This window comes from Oncorhynchus mykiss, chromosome 2 (assembly GCF_057628025.1).
Source record: "Oncorhynchus mykiss isolate SJ-2025 chromosome 2, ASM5762802v1, whole genome shotgun sequence".
Classification (NCBI taxonomy): Eukaryota; Metazoa; Chordata; class Actinopteri; order Salmoniformes; family Salmonidae; genus Oncorhynchus; species Oncorhynchus mykiss.
In genome coordinates, this window is record NC_143023.1 from 51,095,763 (window position 1) to 51,108,106 (window position 12,344).

The window sequence follows — 12,344 nt, forward strand, 5'->3', positions numbered from 1 at the left end:
ATTGATTCTATACTTTTCATAGTTTTTGTCCGAAGTAATGCTCGACCTTCACGAGCGTTTGGATTTGTATACCTAACGCGCTAACAAAAGTAGCTACTTGGACATAAATAATGGACATTATCGAACAAAATCAAGCATTTTTGTGGAACTAGGACTCCTGAGAGTGCATTCTGATGAAGATCAAAGGTAAGGTAATATTTAAAATGTGATTTCTGGTTTCTGTTGACATGGCGGCTAATTTGATTATTTTTCTGAGCGCCGTCTCAGATTACATGGTTTGCTTTTTCCGTAATTAAAAAAAAAAAAATCTGACAGCGGTTGCATTAAGGAGAGGTATATCTATAATTCCATGTGTATAACTTGTATTATCATCTACATTTATGATGAGTATTTCTGTTGAATCGATGTGGCTATGCAAAATCACTGGATGTTTTTGGAACATAACGCGCCAATGTAAACCTTTTTTCATATAAATATGAACATTATCAAACAAAACATACATGTATTGTGTAACATGAAGTCCTATGAGTGTCATCTGATGAAGATCAAAGGTTAGAGATAAAAATGAATCACTATTTGTGCTTTTTGTGACTCCTATCATTGGCTGGAAAAATGGCTGTGTTTATTCTGTGGCTTGGTGGTGACCTAACAATCGTTTGTGGTGCATCCGCTGTAAAGCATATTTGAAATCGGACACAGGTGGGATTAAAAACAAGATGACCTTTAAAACAGTATAAGATACATGTATGTTTGAGGAATTTTAATTATGAGATTCCTGTTTTGAATTTGGCGCCCTGCACTTTCACTGACTGTTGTCATATCGATCCCGTTAACGGGATTGCAGCTATAAGAATTAATAAACCCACTTTTGCAAAAATTACCCCTGAATGTTTTGGTATACCTACTGGAGAGCCCTTCTTTGTCTACATCCATTCAGCATCGTTCACACCCTCAACTCCACCCATCTCTTTAAGGCCTCACATGTAAGGCCTTGTGCTAAACATAGTGTACTAAACAACCAAAGATTTCAAGACTAAAGGCTGGTTTCTACTGGAGTCTGGTTTTAGGTCTGTAGACAGTTGCCTCAGTGACATCATGAAGATTCTATTGTCATCCGACATCAAACTTGTCATTGTTGTTATGAAAAAGTATAAACACAAAAACGACAGGCTGCATGACATCAGCAGTATGGTGGTCCAAAATAACATAACTGGTGTATTTTAACACCAATAAACCCATCTGTTTAAAACACAAATTTACTATATATAACTTGGACAGTCTCGTAAAAAAAGAGTGAAATGGTTACTTGCATAGTGGAGTCTTTTGTTTAGACATGTAGCTAGCTACCATAATCCCAACTCATAACGTTACTACCCTGCATGAATCTGCAGGTAGCTAAAGCTTACCAACTAGGTTCAATGTTAGCTAGCTAAAATTATGCTATAACTAGCAATGCATATGGCTCAGAGATACAAATAATATTACTACACAGACCATACGCAATAGGTTAGCCAGTGAGCCAGCCAGCTAACATTAGCTAGCTAACAGTAAGCTTTAAATTGCAATGAAAACGGACAAAATCAGAAACTTATAATATCTGAAAATGTAGCTAGACTCCCTTACCCGTATACATGGATAAACGCTTCTCCCTCTTTGTCATGTATGCTATGGTTGCCCTTAGTTTGAAGATGTAATCCGGAGTAGAGGTTGACCGATTAATCGGAATGGCCGATTAATTAGAGCCGATTTCAAGTTTACATAACAATCAGTAATCAGCATTTTTGGACACCCATTGTTTTTGTTTTTTTTACCTTTATTTAACTAGGCAAGTCAGTTAAGAACACATTCATATTTTCAATGACGGCCTAGGAACGGTGGGTTAACTGCCTTGTTCAGGGGCAGAACAACAGATTTTTACCTTGTCAGTTTAGGGATTCGATCTTGCAACCTTCCAGTTACTAGTCCAACGCTCTAACCACCTTCCTTACATTGCACTCCATGAGGAGCCTGCGTGGCAGGCCGACTACCTGTTACGCAAGTGCAGCAAGAAGCCAAGATAAGTTGCTAGCTAGCATTAAACGTATCTTATAAAAAACAATAAATCTTAACATAATCACTAGTTAACTACACATGGTTGATGATATTACTAGTTTATCTAGCGTGTCCTGCGTTGCATATAATCGATGCGGAGCCTGTTAATTTCTCATCGAATCACAGCCTACTTCTCCAAAGGGGTGACCATTTAACATGCGCATTCGCGAAAAAAAAGCACTGTCGTTGCACCAATGTGTACCTAACCATAAAACATCAATGCCTTTCTTTAAAATCAATACACAAGTATATATTTTTAAACCTGCATATTTAGTTAATATTGCCTGCTAAAATGACTTTCTTTTAACTAGGGAAATGGTGTCACTTCTCTTGCGTTCCGTGCAAGCAGTCAGGGAATATGCAGCAGTTTGGGCTACCTGGCTCGTTGCGAACTGTGTGAAGACCATTTATTCCTAACAAAGACCGTAATTAATTTGCCAGAATTGTACATAATTATGACATAACATTGAAGGTTGTACAATGTAACAGCAATATTTAGACTTAGGGATGCCACCTGTTAGATAAAATATGGAACGGTTCCATATTTCACTGAAAGAATAAACATTTTGTTTTCGAAATGATAGTTTCCGGATTTGACCATATTAAAAGACCTAAGGCTCGTATTTCTGTGTGTTATTATGTTATAATTAAGTCTATGATTTGATATCTGATAGAGCAGTTTGACTGAGCGGTGGTAGGCAGCAGCAGGCTCGTAAGCATTCATTCAAACAGCACATTAGTGTGTTTGCCAGCAGCTCTTCGTTGTGCTTCAAGCGTTGAGCTGTTTGACTTCAAGCCTATCAACTCCCGAGATTAGGCTGGTGTAACCGATGTGAAATTACTAGCTAGTTAGCGGGGTGCGCGCTAATAAAGTTTCAATCGGTGACGTCACTCGCTCTGAGAGGCTGTTGTTGATGTGTTCCTGGTTCGAGCCCAGGTAGGGGCGAGGAGAGGGACGGAAGCTATACTGTTACACTGGCAATACTAAAGTGCCTATAAGAACATCCAATAGTATATGAAATACAAATGGTATAGAGAGAACGAGTCCTATAATTCCTATAATAACTACAACCTAAAACTTCTTACCTGGGAATATTGAATACTCATATTAAAAGGAACCACCAGCTTTCATATGTTCTCATGTTCTGAGCAAGGAACTTAAACGTTAGCTTTTTTACACGGCACATATTGCACTTTTACTTTCTTCTCCAACACTTTGTTTTTGCATTATTTAAACCAAATTGAACATGTTTCATTATTTATTTGAGGCTAAATTGATTGTATTGATGTATTAAGTGTTCATTCAGTATTGTTGTAATTGTCATTATTACAAATAAACAAATAAAAATGGGTATCGGATTTTTTTGGTCCTCCAATAAATCGGTATCGGCATTGAAAGATCAAAATTGGTCAACCTCTAATCCGGAGACAGGTGTTTAATATAGAGGTCGACCGATTAATCGGAATGGCCGATTAATTAGGGCCGATTTCAAGTTTTCATAATAATCGGAGATCGGTAATTTTGGGCGCCTGATTTTGCCGTAAAAAAAAAAAAAATGTAAACCTTTATTTAATCTGTATTTAACTAGGCAAGTTAGTTAAGAACACATTCATATTTTCAATGACGGCCTAGGAACGAGGCAGAATGACAGATTTTTACCTTTTCAGATCGGGGGATCCAATCTTGCAACCGTACAGTTAACTAGTCCAACGCTCTAATCACCTGCCTCACGAGGAGGCTGCCTGTTACGCGAATGCAGTAAGCCAAGGTAAGTTGCTAGCTAGCATTAAACTTATCTTATAAAAAACAATCAACGACTGTCGTTGCTCCAATGTGTACTTAACCATAAACATCAATGCCTTTCTTAAAATCAATACTCAGAAGTATATATTTTTAAACCTGCATATTTAGCCAAAAGAAATCCAGGTTAGCAGGCAATATTAACCAGGTGAAATTGTGTCACTTCTCTTGCGTTCATTGCACGTCAGGGTATATGCAACAGTTTGGGCCGCCTGGCTCTTTGCGAACTAATTTGCCAGAATTTTACGTAATTATGACATAACATTGAAGGTTGTGCAATGTAACAGGAATATTTAGACTCATGGATGCCACCCGTTAGATAAAATACGGAACGGAATAAACGTTTGTTTTCGAGGTGATCGTTTCCGGATTTGACCTAAGGCTCGTATTTGATAGAGAAGTCTGACTGAGGGGTAGTAGGCAGCAGCAGGCTCGTAATAGTCAAAGGTATATGGTTTAGAGAGAAATAGTCGACGCGTTATAATTCCTGTAATAACTTGCGGCTGAACTTGAAAGGGGTTCCTTCATTATTTTACCGTTCATGTCTTCCATAGACAATGTCTTGATCTACTTCCAATAAGGTCTGTGTTTCGTGCGGGCTTAAACCGCCTCTGCGTTTTGATACCCGTGTAAATCTCACTAGGATAAGGTAACGTTTTTCAAAAATATTTTCATAAATCCACTCTACAAAAAAAATTATCTTTGCTTATATTTAGCCAATAATGATCAGTTACCTTGTCCTATGGATATCTACACAGTTATAAAATTGGCAAGGTGGTGTAAGCCTACACGAAACACACACCTTATTTTAAGTGAATCTAAAAATATCCTATGGAATAAATGAATGAAGGACCCGCTTTTCTGGTTTTTGCTAGAAGGTGTCATGAGAATTGACTCGCACTTTGGTAGTCAATTCTTACCATGTCCATTATTAAAATAGGATTTCCTGCATATAGAAATGACAGTTTTTGTTTTCAACATTCATCACAGGTAACTGAAACTCTATTTTTATTGAAACAGTTGAGAGTATTTGTCTTCTAAGCAGACTCTTCCGTATCATTGTCACTTCAGAGCTGTGTGTGTTTTTTACAGATGGCAGAGAAAAGCAGAGCACCAGTATGGGACTATTACATGGAATTGGCACCAGGGAAGAAAGCAAGGTGTCTTCATTTGTGATAAAGATGTAAGCATGGGGTCAGCAACAGCTAAATCAAAAAACACCACCAACCTGTGGAATCACCTTAAAGAACACCCATCCAAAAGCGCATATTATATTAAGTTAAAATAAAAGTGTTCATTCAGTATTGTTGCAATTGTCATTATTACAAAAATGTATGTAAATGTACACACACATATATCTATCTATATACAGTATCTTATGTAAGCATACTAAACGTAAGATATCATACTAAAAGGGTTTGTCCGGATTTACATACAGAATAATACAAAATGCTCTGATTCTGGATTCTATCAATTAACTGCAATGTTCTAGAGGGGCATGATTTTTCACCATCCCTTTTTCTTTGAAGAACTGAAGTTATTCTCAGCTCTCAGTCTTGTAAACAGACCCATTTTAATGCAAAAAGGGAGAGGTGAAGCAATAATCAAGGACTCTGAGAGCGACCTGTGACCCACTGACATCTCCTCCAGTTAGAGAGGAGTAAGGGACAGTTATACATTTAATGGGGTGGTCCAAAAAAGGGGAGGGTTGTGTGATTGTTTTTTTTAGCTTTGGGGAGAATTGTGTGATTTTGCTATAGACCACACTAGAGCTGTAGACCACACTAGAGCTGTAGACCGAACAAAGAGAGCGTACAAAGGTCTCCCTTGCCCTCCATTTGGCAAATTTGACCACAAGTCTATCTTTCTGATTCCTCCTTACAAGCAAAAATTAAAGCAGGAAGCACCAGTGACTCAGTTTATAAAAAAGTTGACAGATGAAGCAGATGCTAAACTACAGGACTGTTTTGCTAGCACAAACTGGGTTATGTTCCGGGATTCTTCCGAAGGCATTGAGGAGTACACCACATCAGTCACTGGCTTTATCAATAAGTGCATCGAGGACGTCATCCCCACAGTGACTGTACGTACATACCTCAACCAGAAGCCATGGATTACAGGAAACATTCGCACTGAGCTAAAGGGTAGTGCCACTGCTTTTAATGTGTGGGACTCTAACCCGGAAGCTTTTAAGAAATCCCGCTATGCCCTCCGATGAACCATCAAACAGGCAAAGCGCCAGTACAGGACTAAGATTGTATCGTACTACGCCGGCTCCGACACTTGTCTTATGTGGCAGGGTCTGCAAACTGTACAGACTACGAAGGCCGCGAGCTGCCCAGTGACATGAGCCTGGCAGTTGAGCTAAATCACTTCTATTCTCGCTTCGAGGCAAGCAACACTGAGGCATGCATGAGAGCATCAGCTGTTCCGGACGACTGTGTGATCGCGCTCTACATAGCCTAAGTGAGTAAGACCTTTAAACAGGTCAACATTCACAAGGCCGCGGGGCCAAACGGATTAACGGGACAGGTGCACCGGGCATGCGCTGACCAACTGGCAGGTGTCTTCACTGACATTTTCAACATGTCCTTGATTGAGTCTGTAATACCAACATGTTTCAAGCAGACCACCATAGTCCCTGTGCCCAAGAACACTAAGGTAACCTGCCTAAATGACTATAGACCCGTAGCACTCACGTCCGTAGCCATGACGTGCTTTGAAAAGCTGGTCATTGCTCACATTAACACCATTATCCCAGAAATCCTAGACCCACTCCAATTTGTATACCGCCCAAACAGATCCACAGATGATGCAATCTCTATTGCACTCCACACTGCCCTTTCCCACCTGGACAGTAGGAACACTTACGTGAGAATACTATTCATTGACTACAGCTCAGCGTTCAACACCAAAGTGCCCTCAAGCTCATCACTAAGCTAAGGATCCTGGGACTAAACAACCGAATCCTGGACTTCCTGACGGGCTGCCCGCAGGGGGTAAGGGTAGCTAACAACACATCCGCCACACTGATTCTGGAGCCCCTCAGGGGTTCGTGCTCAGTCCCCTCTTGTACTCCCTTTTCACCCACGACTGCGTGGCCAGACATGACTCCAACACCATCATTAAGTTTGCAGAAGACACAACAGTGGTAGGCCTGATCTCCGACAATGACGAGACAGCCTATAGGGTGGAGGTCAGAGACCTGGTTGGGTGGTGCCAGAATAACAACCTATCCCTCAACGTAATCAAGACAAGATGATTGTGGACTACAGAAAAAGGAGGACCGAGCACTCCCCCATTCTCATCGACAGGGCTGTAGTGGAGCAGGTTGAGAGCTTCAAGTTGCTTGGTGTCCACATCCCCAACAAACTAGAATGGTCCAAACACACAAAGACAGTCATGAAGAGGGCCTATTCCCTCTCAGGAAACTAAAAAGATTTGGCATGGGTCCTCAGATCCTCAAAAGGTTCTACAGCTGCAACATCGAGAGCATCCTGACTGGTTGCATCACTGCCTTGTACGGCAACTGCTCGGCCTCCGACCGAAAGGCACTACAGAGGGTAGTGCGTATGGCCCAGTACATCACCGGGGCCAAGCTGCCTCCCATCCAGGACCTCTACACCAGGCGGTGTCAGAGGAAGGCCCTAAGACCCCAGCCACCCCAGTCATAGACTGTTCTGTCTGCTACCGGACCAAAAGGCTTTTCAACAGCTTTAACCCCTAAGCCATAAGACTCCTGAACAGGTAATCAAATGGCTACCCAGACTATTTGCATTGTGTGTGTGTCCCACACCCCCCACCCCTCTTTTACACTGCTGCTACTCTCTGTTTTTCATCTATGCATAGTGACATTAACTATACCTACATGTACATATTACCTCCAATTAGCTCGACTAACCGGTGCCTGTATATACAGTTGAAGTCAGAAGTTGACATACACCTTAGCCAAATACATTTAAAAACTCAGTTTTTCACAATTCCTGACATTTAATCCAAGTAGAAATTCCCTGTCTTCGGTCAGTTATGATCATCACTTTATTTTAAGAATGTGAAATGTCAGAATATTAGCAGAGAGAATGATTTATTTCAGCTTTTATTTCTTTCATCACATTCCCAGTGGGTCAGAAGTTTACATACACTCAATTAGAATTTTGTAGCATTGCCTTTAAATTGTTTAACTTGGGTCAAACATTTTGGGTAGCCTTCCACAAGCTTCCCACAATAAGTTGGGTGAATTTTGGCCTATTCCTCCTGTCAGAGCTGGTGGAACTGAGTCAGGTTTGTAGGTCTCCTTGCTCGCACATGCTTTTTCAGTTCTGCCCACAAATATTCTATAGGATTGAGGTCAGGGCTTTGTGATATCCACTCCAATACCTTGACTTTGTTGTCCTTAAGCCATTTTGCCACAACTTTGGAAGTAGGCTTTTGGTTATTGGCATTTGGTAAATCAAATCAAATGTATTTGTCACATACACATGGTTAGCAGATGTTAATGCGAGTGTAGCAAAATGCTTGTGCTTCTAGTTCAGACAATGCAGTAATAACCAACGACTAATCTAACCTAACAATTCCAAAACTACTACCTTATACATACAAGTGTAAAGGGATAAAGAATATGTACATAAATATATGAATAAGTGATGGTACAGAGCGGCATAGGCAAGATGCAGTAGATGGTATCGATTACAGTATAGACATATGAGACGAGTAATGTAGGGTATGTAAACAAAGTGGCATAGTTAAAGTGGCTAGTGATACATGTATTACGTAAAGATGCAGTAGATGATATAGAGTACAGTATATACAGTATATTAACAAAGCATTGAGATAAACTTTTGTTATTGACCAAATACTTATTTTCCACGATAATTTGCAAATAAATTCATAAAAAATCCTACAATGTGATTTTCTGGATTTTTTTTCCCTCATTTTGTCTGTCATAGTTGAAGTGTACCTATGATGAAAATTACAGGCCTCTCTCATCTTTTTAAGTGGGAGAACTTGCACAATTGGTGTCTGACTAAATACTTTTATGCCCCACTGTATGTGTCATGTAGTGTTGTGGAAAATCTTGATATTTACACAGATACCGGAACTTGTAGATTCAGTTAGACATAATTACAGAGTAACAGAGCCGAGCATTTCCAAGGAAAAAGCTCAATTCTCAAATCACAGAGCCCTGCCTTTATAGTATTCTGTCTCTGCATAACGTATAGAGTCCCCTCCCTCTATATGAAAATAGCTTCCCTTGACCTTCCTCCACCATTATCTTTCCATCTCAGTTCTTGCTTGTTAACACCCACGTTTAGGTTATAATGGTAGCAGGCCCTGGTCATGTATTTTCCATTCCTTATATAGCCATTCTGTGTCAGCTCTTCAAAGTGGACAGCCTATATGCTGCTAATAATGGAAATGTAATCATAGTCATGAGTTTTTTGCTCCCACAGTAGCTAAGAAAGTAATACTAAGTGTATGTTATGTAGTAAGCTGTTAGTAGCCCATGTGCCTCACCATTATAATTTGGTCTATTTTCACCAACGGAGGTATTGTATTTGGAATTGTTAGTTAGATTACTTGTTGGTTATTACTGCATTGTCGGAACTAGAAGCACAAGCATTTCGCTACACTCGCATTAACATCTGCTAACCATGTGTATGTGACAAATAAAATTTGATTTGATTTTGATTTTGATTTGATTTGATTTGTAAACATATCGTTCCTGGTCGGTGTGTGCTTGTTTACTAACTTTTTTTGTACAGCTTTGACAGTGCTACTGATAGTAGTAATCAAATCAAATCAAATGTATTTATATAGCCCTTCTTACATCAGCTGATATCTCAAAGTGCTGTACAGAACCCCAGCCTAAAACCCCAAACAGCAAGCAATGCAGGTGTAGAAGCACGGTGGCTAGGAAAAACTCCCTAGAAAGGCCAAATTGTCCCTAGAATTTCTAAGCAAACAGCTGGAGTCAGGGCTTTCTCCTATAGAGCTTCATTTTTATGGAAGGCTCTGCCTACCCATGTGGGTGCTTGGCTTGCACGTGCAAATTCAGCACACACAACATTCTATAATAGAATTGTGTTATTTGACGTGTCAAATTAAAAGCTTATTTAACGCGTCAAATAGTGTTATGATGTGTCTCTTTTTTTTGACACACAAAGACCCAAACGGCGTTCAATGTGCCTCACCCTAATAATTTTGTTTATTTTCACCTATTAATTTAGCCTTTTTTTTGTTTGTTGCCCCACCAAGATTTACATGCTAAATCGCCACTGCCTCTGCTGCAGAGGATAACTTCATTAGAGTTACCAGCCTCCGAAATTGCAGCCCAAATAAATGCTTCACAGAGTTCAAGTAACAGACATATCTCAAAATCAACTGTTCAGAGGAGACTGCATGAATCAGGCCTTCATGGTCGAATTGCTGCAAAGATTCCACTACTAAAGGCTAAAGGACACCAATAAGAAGATTACTTGCTTGGGCCAAGAAACACGAGCAATGGAAATTAGACCAGTGGAAATTTGTCCTTTGGTCTGATGAGTACAAATTGGAGATTTTTGGTTCCAACAGCCGTGTCTTTGTGAGACGCAGAGTAGGTGAACGGATGACCTCCGCATGTGTGGTTCCCACCATGAAGCACTGGAGGAGGTGTGATGGTGTGGGGGTGCTTTGCTGGTGACACTGTCAGTGATTTATTTACAATTCAAGGCACACTTAACAAACATGGCTACCACAGCATTCTGCAGCGATACGCCATCCCATCTGGTTTGCACTTAGTCCCACTATCATTGGTTTTTCAATAGGACAGGACACCTCCAGGCTGTGTAAGGGCAATTTGACCCAGAAGAAGAGTGATGGAGTGCTGGATCAGATGATCTGGCCTACACAATCACTCGACCTCAACCCAATTGAGATGGTTTGGGTTGAGTTGGACCGCAGAGTGAAGGAAAAGCAGCCAAAAAGTGCTAAGCATATGTGGGAACTCCTTCAAGACTGTTGGAAAAGCATTGCATTCCCTCTTCTCCAAATCTCAGTCCAGTCCAACATCTGCATCTCATTTGAGCTTCATTTGAATATGATGACGATTTATTTAATTTAAGTAACTAAGCCATCTGACTGACATCTGATAGACCAATAAATGCGACTTTGAAAAACACATCTCCACACTTGATCCCATCTACTCAGCTCACTTGCCTCCCGTTGGAAACGACAGGATATGGTCTATCTTGGGTAGTTAAAAAATATATTTGCTTCTAAAGAGCTAGTTGACTTGATATAAAGTTGAGGAAAAAGTAACTAAATAAAACATGTTTATTATCACCTGAAACAATATATTTATCCTGTCTTGAATTTAAATATATTTTACAATCTCCCAAAATAAATGTGATATCTGAGGAGGGACGGTCTCCTCACACTGAGTACAGTAGGTGGCGGTAATTTTATTTATTTATTTAACCTTTAGTTAACTAGGCAAGTATTTGCACCATAACGTTGGATGCCAACCGCTGATAAACCTCACCGAAGAAGAACTCAATCTTGCGTTAATAACGCTACGCTCACAGGGTTAATTAAACAAAGCCTAGTTCTTTAGACTTGAGAAATGTCACTCTAAAAATAACACTATCCATAAGTTAAACATTGATGGTGTTATTACAGATGACCAAAAATTAATCGCTAAATACTGCAGCAATTTTTACAGAAAATTGTATAGCTCTACGTACTGTCAGGAATCCACAGATGTGTTTTTTAACTCACTGAATAATGTTCACTCTATTAGTGATATAGAATCTAAACAGTGTGATGAACCCATCAAAGTTGAAGAGATTATAGAGTCTATCAAACATCTAAAGAACAATAAATCACCAGGTGTTGATGGAATTACATCAGAATTTTACAAATTATTTTCTGAACAAGTAGCTCCCTTCCTATTTGAAGTCTTTTTAGAGAGTATTAAAAACAATGTTCTCCCTCCTACAATGAGTCAGGGGTTAATAACACTGATACCTAAACCCCAAAAAGAAGTGCTGCTCATCGATAACTGGCGTCCAATTTGTCTTCTTAATAATGACTATAAGATATTAGCCTCACTACTTGCAAAAATAATTAAAGAAGTCCTGGATGCAATCATTGATGAAACACAGTCTGGCTTCATGAGGAACAGACATATTTCTAACAATGTCAGACTAGTATTAGACGTACTTGACTACTCAGACCTAATAACTGAGGATAGCTTCATATTATTTTTAGATTTTTATAAAGCATTTGACACAGTAGAGCATCAGTTTCTCTTCCACTCCCTTGAGAGACTTGGCTTTGGGGATTTTTTCTGTAAGGCTATTAAGACTCTCTATGCAAATGGTAACAGCTCTATCAAATTGAAATATGGCACCTCACCTAGATTTGAGTTAGAGAGGAACTAGGCAAGGTTGTCCTATCTCTCCGTACCTGT